This window comes from Prionailurus bengalensis, chromosome A3, assembly GCF_016509475.1.
Source record: "Prionailurus bengalensis isolate Pbe53 chromosome A3, Fcat_Pben_1.1_paternal_pri, whole genome shotgun sequence".
Taxonomy (NCBI): Eukaryota; Metazoa; Chordata; class Mammalia; order Carnivora; family Felidae; genus Prionailurus; species Prionailurus bengalensis.
This window is the reverse complement of record NC_057354.1, coordinates 104,994,186-105,008,373: the sequence shown is the minus strand read 5'-3', so window position 1 is coordinate 105,008,373 and position 14,188 is coordinate 104,994,186. Positions and strand designations below refer to the sequence as shown.

The window sequence follows — 14,188 nt, the reverse complement described above, 5'->3', positions numbered from 1 at the left end:
AAAAAGTGCAAACAGCTGCTTACAAAACAGTACGTAGAGTGAGGGTATGAAACACTGGATCATCTCCAGGTAGAATCTCGGCGATTTTTAATCCTTTTCTGCCCATTTGTACTTCCTAATTTCTGTGCAATCAACATGTGTTCATCGTGTTCAAAGAAGTGATAGAAGTTTGTGAGTGCCCATGGCAGCCCTCTTCCCCAGCGGGAGCCCTGGAGGGAGGGGCTGGGGCTGGGGCCGTCACCCCTGTGACCCCTCCCCAAGGTCTCCTGCCCCGCCCTTCCAGCTCTGCCCTCCCTGATTTGCCAGGTGGGTGAGGGGTGTAGAGATTTGGGGCTGTTCATGGTGGGCGGGGTCCACAGTAAAGAAGTAACTTAAATTTGAGTCAGGGCTGGGCCTGCGACAGAACCCTTACCCTTCCTATGGCTGCGCCTATGGTTTTCTCAGAGCAGTAAGGAGTACACAGTCTAGAAGGAATGGTCCACTTAATAACGGGGTGCAGACAGGAAACGGAACCTCATCAAAGGGTGACTCAGAGATGAGGATCAGGGCTGCAATGAGAAAAGTGGGGGGGGGGGGGTGCTGGCTCCTGGGGTCCAAGGGAGGCTCCAGGACCGGTACTGCCCCTGGAGGCCCAACCCCAACCTCTGAGGGAGTCCCCTGGCCATTCTGCCCTGTGACCGTGCAAGCCAGCTAAATTCGGGCTGTGCCCAGCCCTCACTCTTCCCATCCCACTCATTTGAGTGCAGTACCTGCGCTGGGGGCACCATGGCCCCCCTGGAGGCTGCCTAGAGGAAGGCTGGTCTCCCCAGAGCCTTCCCCCTCATCCTCTCCTCCAGCGTGAGCTGTGTGGAAGAACTCTCTGCGGGCCAGCACTGGCCCAGAAATAGCCCTTTCCTAGCTTCCTATAATCCACTACGGTGCGTGAACTCCACTTAGGGTTTTGTTTTGTTTTTGTTTTTGTTTTTGGTATTCCCTGACTTGAGTGCACTGGTGGCAAAGGAGTTTAGACCCCAGTTTCCCAGGAGGTCAGGGAACCCCAGGGACTTTGGGACATAAACAGCCCCGTCCCCGCCTCGTCCGGTCTCCCCCTCTTGCTCTCTCTTCCCAACTATCGCAGTTAAGCCGTGAGTTTCTACTGCTGTTGTTTTCATTAAGTGTCTGTAATGAAAGCCCTGCACGTTGAAGGTGAGATTTCTCCAAGAAAAAATAAAACACACCAAGCCTCTTTTTTGGCCTAGGGGCAGGAGGGTTGATAAAGATACTGCATCTACCAGTTTGACAGATGGACAAAGTGAGACTCCAAAGAAGGGATTTTCCTGAGTCAGTGACCAAGCCAGGAGTCTCCTTCCTGAGCCGGATCCTGATGGAACAATCTTTCATTGGAGGGATTGGGTCAGCCCCACCTGGAGGTCACCTGGCAGAAACACCAAAAATGCTGCTGTAATTGATTCCTTGGGGGAGGGGGGCAGAGCAAGTGGCCGTGTTGGGGCTGGGCGGGCTGGTTGGACAGCAGGGAGGACTCCGCAGCCGCCTCTAAGAGCTGCTGGGCTTCCAGAAGTGTGGAAAGGGGTTCAAGGGTAGTCCTGCCCCACCCCCTCCTTTTACTCACGCGTTTCTGGCACGCCTGCACCTCCCTTCCTCCTGCTACCCACTGGGACCCTCTGCTCTCCCTGGAAATTCTTTGGTTGATCTGGGATAAGCTGTCCCTAGTTACCTTGGGAAAACTTCCTGGGGTCACTTTCCTACCCCTGAGTCACAGTCCTCAGGAGCTTGATGGTCCCCAGGGCCGCACAGCCCTGAGGTTAAGGGGGGGGGGAGAGCTGGGCAAGGAGAGGGGTTCTGCCCTTCGGAAAGCGGTAGGGCTCATAGAGCCTGAGGACGCTAGGTGCAGCCTGCCGGCTGCCTCATGCGCCACCTGCTGGAAACAGGAGGGGGTGCCCAGCTGTCAGGGAAAACAGCAGACTGGTTCCCCTTCTCTCTGGCCTCAGGTGTCCAGAGAATTTCCACCACCACATACCCCAAGCCACAAAACCATCCCTTCTCCCTCATTCCTGCATCCAGCCATTCAACTGCATCCCACCTCCTGAGCATTTCTCCAGAATGGACCATTGAAAACGCGGATCAGACCATGTGACCCCTTGGCTTCAAACCCTCCCATGGCTCCTTCTCCAGCCTCAGGACGAAAGCGAATTCCTTCACTTGTCTCCCCAGGTGCCACCAGAGCCCTCGGTTCCCCCCCCCCCTCCCGCCCCGGTGGTTCTCACAGTGCTCTGCTCTCATCTTGCACATGCTCTGTCCTGTCCCTGCCCACATGGTCCCCCTGCTGTATCTCATCCTCTGCTTTCACCCCATTTCTGTTCATCTTTAAGACTTGGCTCAAGGGGCGCCTGGGTGGCGCAGTCGGTTGAGCGTCCGACTTCAGCCAGGTCACGATCTCGCGGTCCGTGAGTTCGAGCCCCGCGTCAGGCTCTGGGCTGATGGCTCGGAGCCTGGAGCCTGTTTCCGATTCTGTGTCTCCCTCTCTCTCTGCCCCTCCCCCGTTCATGCTCTGTCTCTCTCTGTCCCAAAAATAAATAAATGTTGAAAAAAAATTAAAAAAAAAAAAAAAAGACTTGGCTCAATGGGGGGGGGGGGGGCGCCTGGGTGGCTTAGTCGGTTAAGCATCCCACTTGGCTCAGGCCATGATCTCACGGTTCGTGAGTTCAATCCCCATATTGGTCTCTGTGTTGAGAGCTCAGAGCCTGGAGACTACTTCAGATTCTGTCCCTTCCCCACTCATGCTCTGCTTCTGTCTCTTTCTCTCTCTCTCTCTCAAAAATAAATAAACTTAAAAAAAAAGACGTGGCTCAATGGTCATCCTCTCTGGGAGGCTCCCGGACTCCTCAGCCAGGCTCAGTTGGGGGTCCCTTCAGGCTGCCCCATATTTCCTGGTCATGAGTCTGTCACCCCAACATAGAAGTTGTATTTTATTCACCCTCATATTCTCCGCCTCCACCCTGACCCCAGGCTCAAGCACAGAACCCAGGGTACAAAGTATTCTCCATAAATGTTTCCCTAGACTTGAGGAAAGCAGATTTCAAAACATGTAAAGATAAGACATTCTATATCAGCCAGAGAGTCTGCAAGTGAATGTGATTTACGAATAGATGGGAGAGTCCCCAAGCTGAAATTCTGTGCATGCATGGAGGTGAGTAAAGCAGGCAAGGAAGGGGTGGGGTGACTGGGAAGGGGAGGGGTCTCTTGGGTGAGTGGCACGTCCCTGGGAACATCTTCGTGAGCCTTGCCGAGCATTAAGGATGGTGTGCAGCCTGAAGAGAGGCCACAGGGAGCATGTGGGGTTTTCAGCAAAGCGTCTAGTGTCCCTGTGGTAATGACTGCAGGCCAGGTGCAGCTTTCAGCATGGGTGCCTGGGCACGGCCACACCCCAGAGGCAGCAGGTATTTCAGGACAGGCAGCTTGGTCAGAAGTAGTCGGAGTCAGGACGGCAGGGGCCCGGGCACATGGAGATGGCTGCACTCTGGTCTGCTGTTACAGGGTGAACTTCTAAAGGAAGCAACCCCGTACTGAATAGACTCTCCAGAATGACTTGCTTAGGAAGGATTCAGGTCAGCTGAAGACTTCAGTCCTTGCAGCCCAGGCCCCCCGGGCAGGCCATGCACTCTCTGCATGGCCAGGTGAGTCCCCTTGAAACAAGAGGGTCACCGTGTTCTCAAGACCCGTCGGTCTCTTTGTCGATTAGGAGGACAGCATCTTCTGACTCAGGCCAGACCTCCTCAAGGGTACCCAGCATCCTCTTCCTCATTACTCACAGCCTCCTTGGCTACCTGTTCTCTCCAAGGCCAGGGGCAAGGGCTTATCTCAAGGTCAGGGCCCAGGCCACATCTGGCACTGACATCTGTTCCCTCCTCAACCCATGGCACTTGGGGAGAAGACTGAGTCTGGTTTGCAGAACCTCGGGGCAATCTGGGGTCTCGTGTTGTCCAGGAGTATCATAGAGGCAGGTCATGCCCCTTCTAGAGCCTGACTTAGAAATGAAACAGACACGTGTTAGAAATGAGCTGCTGGCCCTATCGTAACATCCTCTGTAGTCCAGTCTCTTCCAGTCACCACATTAAGTGCAAAGGAAGGTTATTAATGTTCCCTCTTTGAGGGAACATTTGGAGGTGCCATGTGTCCATTTCTTCATCCTGGGTGCTCGTGACAACACCATCGGCCAGACTCTCAGGAGCTCTGTCTGACCCCCAAGTCTCCTTTTTGGCATGTCCTGCCCAGATGCCCAGGAGCGCCATGGCAAAAGCCTTTAGTAGAGTTTACACTGCAGCTAGAAAAAACTGGCTCCACCCCTTGTCCCCTTGAGAAGGCTCTGGAAGGACATGAGATGTAGTAGCAGAGGCTCCTCATGAGTGCAGGCCTGGAAGAGGGGGGCTAGGCCTGAAAGACGAGCCCACCCAACCACAATCAGGAGACTGAACTGCATGGTGTCAGGAGGGTCAATAAACAACATTCTCCTCTGTGGGAGAGTTTCAGGTGGTCTGTCGGGTCAGAACCTGTCCCTCTTGCTCAACGCTGACTACACAAAACCAGGAGGATAGGTGCATGATCCTGTTGATGAATGAGCAGTCGAAAGAATCTCGATCCACTGGAACGGTGGGTTCTAGCTTGCAGCATGAAATGGAAGCAGGAGAAATGTGGCGGCCAATTCACAAACAGATTTCCTAGCTTCATAACTGTTTGTGGAAACAAAAAGACCATAATGGGTCAGCTGGCCAAAGTTAGCATATGTCAGTAATGAGGCCTGATATCTAAGATGGCTTTGTAATGCTAGACAGCCTGAGAGGTCAAAGGTCGCGCTGCAGAGGCCCAGGGGCATTGTCCTGTGCTGCTCAGCCCCGCTCTGGAGCTTTAGACAGCCAAGACCAGATGAGGTAGGGCCAGAGCAGCAAGCCGTGAGAAGCCACCTGTGTCCAGGACAGGACCACCTGAGGGTCAGGAGGAGGGCCAGGAAGGGCAGGGGAAAGCCTCCATTGGATTCTGGTGTTTCCCACTGAAAGCAGCTGGGGACTTGCCCAGCCTGTCTCCTGCCACCACTTCTCACCTGCATTCTCTGAACCTCTACGGACCTGGCCACCAAGCCTCTGTCACAGCCACTGAAGGAGTCTAGACCAGCCCTCCCAGGGCTCTGTTCCAAACAGAGGGGCTCTGGTTCCCTGTCTCATGCAGCTGGTGCATTCCCAGTCCGAGGATGGGGCAAAATGTGTCCAGGGTCCCCCTAGGCCGTGGGAGAGGACGTAGGAACACCTTGACACCCAGAGGTCACAGGCACACCTGCATCCCCACAGCCAGCCCCTCAGAAGTATTCTCCCAGGAGGCAGGGTGTTGTATGAAGGAAGCAAATGGACAGTTGCTTTTCTGGGTCTCTTTGAAAGGAAAGGTCTTTGCTCCCTGGGTGACCTACGATAAGAACGCTGCCCTCAGCCCCATTTCATTAGAGAAGGCCAAATCCAAAATGAGAGGCTTGTAGTGACAAGTGTCATGCAATGCCTTTATCCGATGCACAAGTACTGTTAACTGAATCACAGGTACACAAAACGTTAAATATACACACTCCCCAGAGGGCAGGGTGTGTGTGTGTGTGTGTGTGTGTGTGTGTGTGTGAATTATACACCAGTCTGTGTCCCTAAGATGTAAGGAGGCATCATCAAACTGTGGGAGGGGCTTCTGAACCACAAACCCTTACCCAAAGAAAAGCCAGCTTAAAAAAAATTTTTTTTTCTAACGTTTATTTATTTTTGAGACAGAGAGAGACAGAGCACAAACAGGGGAGGGTCAGAGGGAGGGAGACACAGAATCCGAAACAGGCTCCAGGCTCTGAGCTGTCAGCACAGAGCCCGACTCGGGGCTCGAACTCATGGACCACGAGATCGTGACCTGAGCCGAAGTTGGCCGCCTAACCGACTGAGCCACCCAGGCGCCCCAAGAAGAGCCAGCCTTTGAGGAACACGGACGACGGCAAAACTCTTCATTCCCACGGGAGACTTTCTTTTCCCGTTAAGATGCAAGTCCCCAAAACTTCAGTTTGGAAAACAGGTTTCTGGGGGGCTGTAAGGGAGCTGTCATCTGAGCACAAAACTTGCTGCTCAAGCAAGAAGAACAGGGAGAGAGCAGACATAAAGGCCTCGCACACAGCTAGCAGTTGAGGGGAGCCTTGATTCGGCTGCCCACCGAAATCACCTGTTGCACCCCCCTAAATGTGACTCTCCAGGGCCAGGTTCCAGGTATATGCAGGTTTTGTGAGCTCCCCACGGGTTCTGATGGGCCAGGTGGACTGAGAGCCACTGCCATGGGCAGACCTAGCCCTGCTCCAGGAGAGCAGCCCTTATCCTGAAGGGCAGGGGCACCCCCACCTCACGCACTCCTGAAGTTTCCTGCGGGGGCATGGAGTAGGGTGTCAGGATTCCACTCCTGCCTGTGGCCATCTCCAACCCCACCTTTCCCATGCACCATAGGCAGGTCCCTCTGTGCCAGGCTTGGGGGACCAGATCAGCACAGGTCTGGGAGCGATACGTGGGAAGGAGGTGTAGGGAGAGAGCTGGGTCCCTCAGCTATTCTCGGGGTATGAGGGGCAGAAGGAGTGGGTCACGGGGAGGAGCCTGGGCCCCAGAAAGTCCCCAGAAGCTTTGGGGAAGCTTTCAGTTAGTTGCGAGTAGCTGGGATTTGGGGACACACACCTGTCCCCAGAATGTTTGGAGATGTAGAGAGCTCCCCGACAAGGTCCGGGCAGCCTCCGGGGTTGCCTGGGTCCCCAGCCGGGCCACAAGAGAGCTCTTGGGGATGGGCTAACGTGCCAGCAGGAAAACAGACAAGTGACCAGAGCAGTGAGGTCCCCGCCTTGCTTCAGTTGGTTCTTCCAACGTAGAGGACGGTGAGGGAAGGGCTTCAAAATCAACACAATAAGGGGTGCCTGGGTGGCTCGGTCAGTTGGGCACCCAACTTCAGCTCAGGTCCTATCTCACTGTTCCGTGAGTTGGAGCCCCCTCCGGGCTCTGTGCCGTCAGTCTCTCTGAGACTGAGAACAAAGCCAAGGCTCTGCTTTGGATCCTCCGCCTCCTCCTCTCTCTGCCCCTCCTGTGAGCACTTGCTCGCTCCCTCTCTCCCTCTCTCAAAGATAAACAAACGTGTGAAAATAGTGATGACATAATCGGACGATTGGAGCAGTGCCTTTACCTGGGGTCGCCGTTGCCGTGCTGGCTGTCAGCCGGGGCCGCCCTCAGCTTCTCGAAGCTGCTCTCAGCTCCCTGTATGTGGGCCCCTCCGCCCCTCAACCAGCAACGGTGCGTCCGATCCTTCTCACACTTGAAATCCCTCTGACTTCCCTGTTGTTTTTCTCTTGCCTCTTCCACCTTATCCCCCTGCTCTCTGGCCGACTCGTCTGCTTCCTAGACTGTGATTAGGGACCCAGTGGGGCCCGCCTGGATGTTCCTGGATTGCCTCCTTGAGAGCCAGCTGATTGGTAACCCTAATTACATCTGCAAAGCCCCATCACATCACAGAACAGTATTTGAACTAACCCGGCGGTTCCAAGAAGCAACAATAACACAGGCTCTTTCTCTGTTTTGTTTACTTCTACCCTTGGGATTGCTTCATGGTACAGATGGCGGCTGGAGGTCCAGCCATCACATTCACATTCCAGGCTGGGGGATGGCCTGGATGGGTTGATATCCCTTCTGGATGAGGCACCACCTTCCTCTAAGCAGCCTTCCTAGAAGTCACTTCCAGACCTTGAATGTACATTCCATCACCCAGAGCTTGATCATAAGGCCACACGTAGCTACAGGGAGATTGGGAAACATGCTCTTTGGGCTGGGCAATCTGCTGGAATAAAGCCAGGGTTCTGTGGCCTAGGGAGAAGGGAAGTGGGACACTGGGTGGATCCAGCCTTCACTGCCCCCTGAGTATTTCAAGGACATTTGACTACAGATGGCTTTTTTTTTTTTTTCACTGAGCACGCAGTTCAGAAAGTGTGGCTCTTTTCCTTTAACCTGTGGAGAAACGTATTACATCTACCTGCCCCATACATGTACACGTTCTACGGTGGGGAACCCAAAAGTCCCAAAGTGGGGAAAGTATTCTTTCTTTTAAAATTGAGATTATCTATTTATTTAGAGAGAGTGTGTGTGAGAGAGAGAGCGCTCGCACAGGCGGGGGAAGTGCAGAGAGAGAGAGAATCCCAAGAAGGCTCTAAGCTGCGAGTACACAGCCCGACGTGGGGCTTGATGTCCCAAGCTGAGAGATCATGACTTGAGCCGAGATCGAGAGTCGGACACCTAACTGACTGAGCCACCCAGACGCCCCAGGAGTGAAAGTATTCTCAGACCAAGGTACATGGTACTGAAGAAAATATAAACAGAGAGTCGGAGGATGAAACCCGAGAGACTGAGAACATCAAGGCATTGGTGGAAGGCGTTGGGACATCCCAGCGGGGTGTCCCATGGGATAAATTACTGCCATCTGAGGAAACAGACTCCCCTCGATGGCCAGGCCAGGAGAACACCTGGGTGAAGAAGGCGCTGGGCCCGGATGCAGGTTGGTCCCTTTAGAAGTGTGATACATGGGGATCGTGGGTGTCAGCAGGATGGGATTCCCCAGGAGGGAATAAGCTGGAACCAAGGACCTAGGCTAAACCAGGGACCGGGCAGGAAGCGTGGGGTCCAGGTACACACTTAATCCAAGGTCAGTGTGAAGCAACAAGGTGGCCCGTGGCCCACCGGCTTTGGCACCAAGGGGAGGCAGGCAGCAGGCTGAGCAAAGCAGGGCTTAGGTGAGTGCAGATACCAAGGCACCCGACAGGGGGCTGCAAGTGTCAGCAGGCAGCGGGAGGTCAAGGGCAGGAAGGCAGAGCAGGGCAGCAGGAAGAAGGAGGCCCCAACTCTAGTTTGTTGAGAGCCCCCCGGAAGGAGCAGGACCTGGGCATGCACGCTGGAGGCAGACGCTCCAGGGTCGGCTCAAGGACTCCACACTTCTCCACACCGAAGCTCTGATAGGGAGGCTCAAGCAGCTCTTCCTGGGGAGACGTCAGGCAGCTGGGAGCACCCTGGAAACTTTCTGGGAGAGACGGTTTCTGCTTCAGGTCGGTGGGTGGGCACAGCTGGCATCCCCTCTGGCGGAAAATCCTTGGGATTCAGCAGCACGGCCGCATCGTGGAGTAGCCCTGGGCCTCTGCACCTCCGTGTCAGCCGAAGGCCGTGGACGGCCTTCCCAGAGCAGCACCGCCATGAACAGCGGCCCACAGATGGCCCCACTGGATCACAACACTCCCCCACTTAAAACACCTCAGGGCTACTTGTGCCCCCTAATAAAGTTCTGCCCCCCCCCCCCCCCAGTGTTTGTTAAATGCTATGACAGAGACAGCGTTCCGTGTTCACCCAGCCCCAGTTCAGCCTCCTCTCCCCGAGGCGGAGGAAGACTGCCTTTCCCAGCCTCCCTTGTGGTGGGGTTGGGGCCATGCGTTGGATCCCGGTGGACAGGCCAGAAGCAGAGGTGAGGTGAGTTAGCCCCTGGCCAAAGCACAGCAGAGCACGTGTGAGGTCCCACAACTCTCTGCTCCCCTTGCATGGGGATGCTGAAGCCACACAGCGGGATGGCGAGGTTACAAGATGGTGGGACGTCCTTCAGCCTGGATCCCTGGGCCGCTTGGCAGAGACATGGAGACGAGGCACTGAGATCTGTAGTTAATCTCTTCCTGAAACATAACCTAGACTATCCTAGCTAAATACAGCCACCAGATGGACCAGGGGTTCTCCCGAGTCTTCACATGCAACCCTCTCACAACCAACTGTTATCTCCAGCGCCACACCCTTCTATCCCCAGACACAGCCACCCTGAAGATGTCTCGGCCCCAACATGCCCTTCTGTCATGCCTGTATCTCTCTGCCACGGGACATGCCATGTCATGGCCCAAGTGCCCTCTTGTGGTTCTCTGTGGTTAAGCCTCCTGTGGTTCCCTGTGTTAAGCATTTTTAGGCAAGGGGTTTCAGGTTTCACCTCTATGCACAGAAGGAACGGCAACACAGAGCCTCTATTTGGGGGGTCCAAAGACTCCCTCAGCACCTTCTCCAGAGCACTTTCCATAATGCCTTCCTCTTCCCATCCAACAAGCTGGGGTCAGAGCCATCTCCCCACCACAGGTCATGATCTCCTCCCCTATCCTGAGACCTCTGCTTGTTTCTATGGTAACAACTTTCCAGACCCGACCCAATGGGAGACTGGGTGGCAAGCCAGTGTGTGGGCTCCCTGTCCTGTCCAAGCTGCAGGAGTACAGAGTGCCCACAGGTGTCAGTTAGAAGCAGCCTGTCCCAAGCTGAGTAAATGGGTGTATTGAAAAGGAATGAAGGGGCCCCAGGGTGGCTCAATCGGCTGAGCATCCGACTTCAGCTCAGGTCATGATCTCGCAGTTCATGAATTCGAGCCCCACATTGGGCTCATTGTTGTCAGCTCAGAGCCTGCTTGGGATCCTCAGTCCCCCTCTCTCTGCCCCTCCCCTACTTGCACTCTTCTAGAAATAAGTATGTTTTTTTAAAAAAGGAACAAAATATTTAAAACGTGTGTGTGTGTGTGTGTGTGTGTAAGGCTGAAACAAAGAGCTATAATTTGGAATCCTTATAAGAAACCTTGGATAAAGGTGTGCTTCCAAAAACTCCAACCAAAGATTCTGAATGTGACTTGAAGTTGTCCCTGGGGAAAGTGCATCTTTCCAAAACAATTAGTCCAACAGAGAACAGGATATGCCACATAATGAGGCAAACTGACATTGGAACCAAAAAATAATTTCAGGCGCATTTTTCCAAGAGTTCAAAAGACCATTCAGTCCACAAACCTTCACTGAGCACCTATTAGACGTCCACCACCATGCTGGGAGCACGGCTGAACGGAGGAATATTTCTGCAACTCCGTTCGCTTAAAAATAAAAAAGGAGCAAACCTAAATTAGTAGGAGCTATTGTAGGGATCAGGGTACAAAGATGTGCTAGACAATGACAAGAAAATAGAATCCTTTTTCTTGTTGTTTCTCTGCAGACAAGGCTTCTAAAGAGACAAGCCATCTTATTTTCTTTTGAAGCAGACAAGCTGGACGTCCCGGATCAAATGTCAGCAAAATCCATGGGATGTACTAAGACCGACAAACGCTGAACCGGTGAAGTCACTCCGGAGTTATGAAGACATGAAAAGCAAAATACCATCCTGGAAATGTCAGCCCAAACACGTCTCCTATGGTTTTACTCGGCCGCTAGACCAGGAGAGTCCCAGGTCCCCTTGCCTTGCTTGTAACCCTGGAGTCCCATCGCCAGGGGCTCCCAGCTTCATATTTACTTGCACTGGGACATCACAGAACCCCTTTTAATCCGTTTCTTCGCTTGGAAACTTGGTGTATTCATAGCCCCTCCCCCTAAAGAGGAGGTGATGTGATGAATATTCAGCATTTGAAGTCGTTCCTGCCACGCGGCAAATGTTCAACAAATGTTGGTCATTATCATCGGAACCTGGGGCTCATTAATACATCGAAAGTCATCGTGGCATGGCTCCGTGAAAGGGGAACCGTCGGAGGGAAATCATTTAGACTTCTCCAAACTCCTCCAAGGGGACTATGCCACAAGTCAGCCACTCTGGGAGATGACATTCCAGCATTTGGGGAACTCTTCTCCAGCCTGGCTTTCAACAGGGCCCTAAGCACATTCTCTTGAATACCTGCTGTGGTGGCACATTTGCACCCTAGATGCTAATTTTTGGAAAAAGATAAAAGTCGTTTTCAGCCAAGGCTGGTGAAGTGAATAGGCGACCGAGGTGACTCATGCCATCTATTCAAAAGTGGATTATGATGATGACGTAAGGAAACCAGTTCTCTTTAGCGGCTCCAGAGAGCACTGGGATTTCTAGGGACCCCCTCCTGGGCACTCAGATGACTGGTGCAGCACTGCCACCTGGTGAAGCCTAGGGGAACTACAGGGAGGTTATTAAAAGGCCAATAAATCCTTAAAAGCACAAAACCGGAAGGCAGAGCTCCTAGACAGCAGCGTACTGGAGTCCAGCAACACTGCAGAGATCTCCTGCCCGCCCCCCCTTCACCAAGTGTTCCCCTGAAGTTAAATTAATGCGATCTACTCAGCTAAGTCTTAGCCTTTGCCAGGCAATTAGTATTTCCTTCCTTCCTTTTTATTTCTTTTTAAACCCAGAGACATGAATCACAGGCGCACACACACACACACACACACACTCACATATATTTAGACATTTTATATATACTGGATGCATAAATCTTAACTGTACCATTTTGACAAACAGATACGCACCGTGTAATCCATACCTCCATTGAGATAAGGAACATTTTCACCACCCTAGGAAATTCCCTTGTGCCTCTCCTCTAAGAGGTAGTGACTCTTCTATTGTCTGTCACTAGGGACCAGTTTTATCTTTTCTAGAGTTCCATGTACATAGAATCAGAGTTGGCACTCGTTCAGGAATTCGTTCTTTTTATTGTAGAGTAATATAGTCCATTGTGTGAATGTTGCATAATTTGTCTTTCCATTATACTGCTGATGGGCATCTGGGCTGTTTCCACTGTTGGCTACAAGAACCGCCCTACATACGAGGAACATTCTGTGGAAGTCTTTTTTGGAACAAATGTTTTCACATCTTGGGCAAGTACTCAAGAGTCAGCTTTCTGGGTCAGTGGGTAGGTATATATTTATCTTTATAAGACACTGCCCAACCATTTTCCAAAGTGGTGGTAGAATTGTTACCTTCCCACCTGCAGTATTTCCTTTTATTTCTAAAGTTCGAAGGAGTCCAATTCTATGTGAGCTGCAAAACAAGGCAGCTCACATAGAATGAGCCTTCATATAAACTATTGCGTCAGCATTAGGTGAAGCAGATGTTCTATGAAACTCACCACGCTTTGAAATGGAAACACTTGATTAAAGCATAATATGTCTACTCATAAGAATGTAACAGCTACCTCCAGATGTCAAAACCATAAAATAAAAAAAGAAAATCACTTCTCACAAAAAGGAACCAAGGATCCTTGGAGAATGGCTGATTCCAGATTTGGTGCAAGGAGAGAATAAAATGAGGGGCACCTGAGTGGCTCACTCAGTTAAGTGTCTGGCTTTGGCTCAGGTCATGATCTCACAGTCTGTGAGTTTGAGCCCCACGTCGGGGTCTATGCTGACAGCTCGGCGCCTGGAGCCTACTTCGGATCCTGTGTCTCCCTCTCTCTCTGCCCCTCCCCTGCTCATGCTCTGTCTCTCTCTCTCTCAAAAATAAATAAACATTTTTTAAAAAAGAAAGAATAAAATGAGCCTGGAACCTCCTGCTAAGTCAGAAAACAAGGGCATACTCAAAGGAAAGGATAGAGGGGCCAGCCTGAAGGGCTCCCACTTATCTACATTTTATCATAACAAAATGATGAGAGATAAAATTCTCAGTACAAATATCTTACAAAGGACTTGTGTCAAGAACATACCAAGAACTCCCACAAATGAATCAAAAAAATAGAATTATTTGAGGGGTGCGTGGGTGGCTCAGTCAGTTAAGCATCTGACTCTTGGTTTCTGCTCAGGTCACTATCTCACAGTCTGTGATTTCGAGCCCCATGTCAGGCTCTGCACTGGCAGCGTGGAGCCTGCCTGGGATTCTCTCTCTCTGTTCTTCTCTTTCAATCTCTCTCGCTCGCTCTCTCAAAATAAATAAATAAATAAATAAACAAACAAAAATAAATTTAGGAAAAAAAAGAATTATTTTAAATGGACAGAAGATTTGAATAGTCACCTTCTAAAAAGTAGATACCCAACGTGGCAATGAGAAAGAAGGAAATCTGGCCCTTTGTAGCAACGTGGATGGAACTGGAGAGTGTGATGCTAAGTGAAATAAGCCATACAGAGAAAGACAGATACCATATATTTTCACTCTTATGTGGATCCTGAGAAACTTAACAGAAACCCATGGGGGAGGGGAAGAAAAAAAAAAACAAGAGGTTAGAGAGGGAGAGAGCCAAAGCATAAGAGACTCTTTTTTTTTTTAATATATGAAATTTATTGTCAAATTGGTTTCCATAAGAGACTCTTAAAAACTGAGAAGAAACTGAGGGTTGATGGGGGGTGGGAGGGGGGGGAGGGTGGGTGATGGGTATTGAGAAG

The 14,188-nt window shown here is 51.8% G+C and overlaps 1 long non-coding RNA gene across 1 annotated transcript; it reads left to right on the top strand.

Moving 5' to 3' along the window:
• Positions 1-9,423: 9,423 nt before the first annotated feature.
• Positions 9,424-11,810, top strand: LOC122497206. Its single transcript, XR_006301055.1, has 2 exons — positions 9,424-9,542; positions 11,073-11,810. It is a non-coding gene; the product is annotated as an uncharacterized LOC122497206 (long non-coding RNA).
• Positions 11,811-14,188: the final 2,378 nt, after the last annotated feature.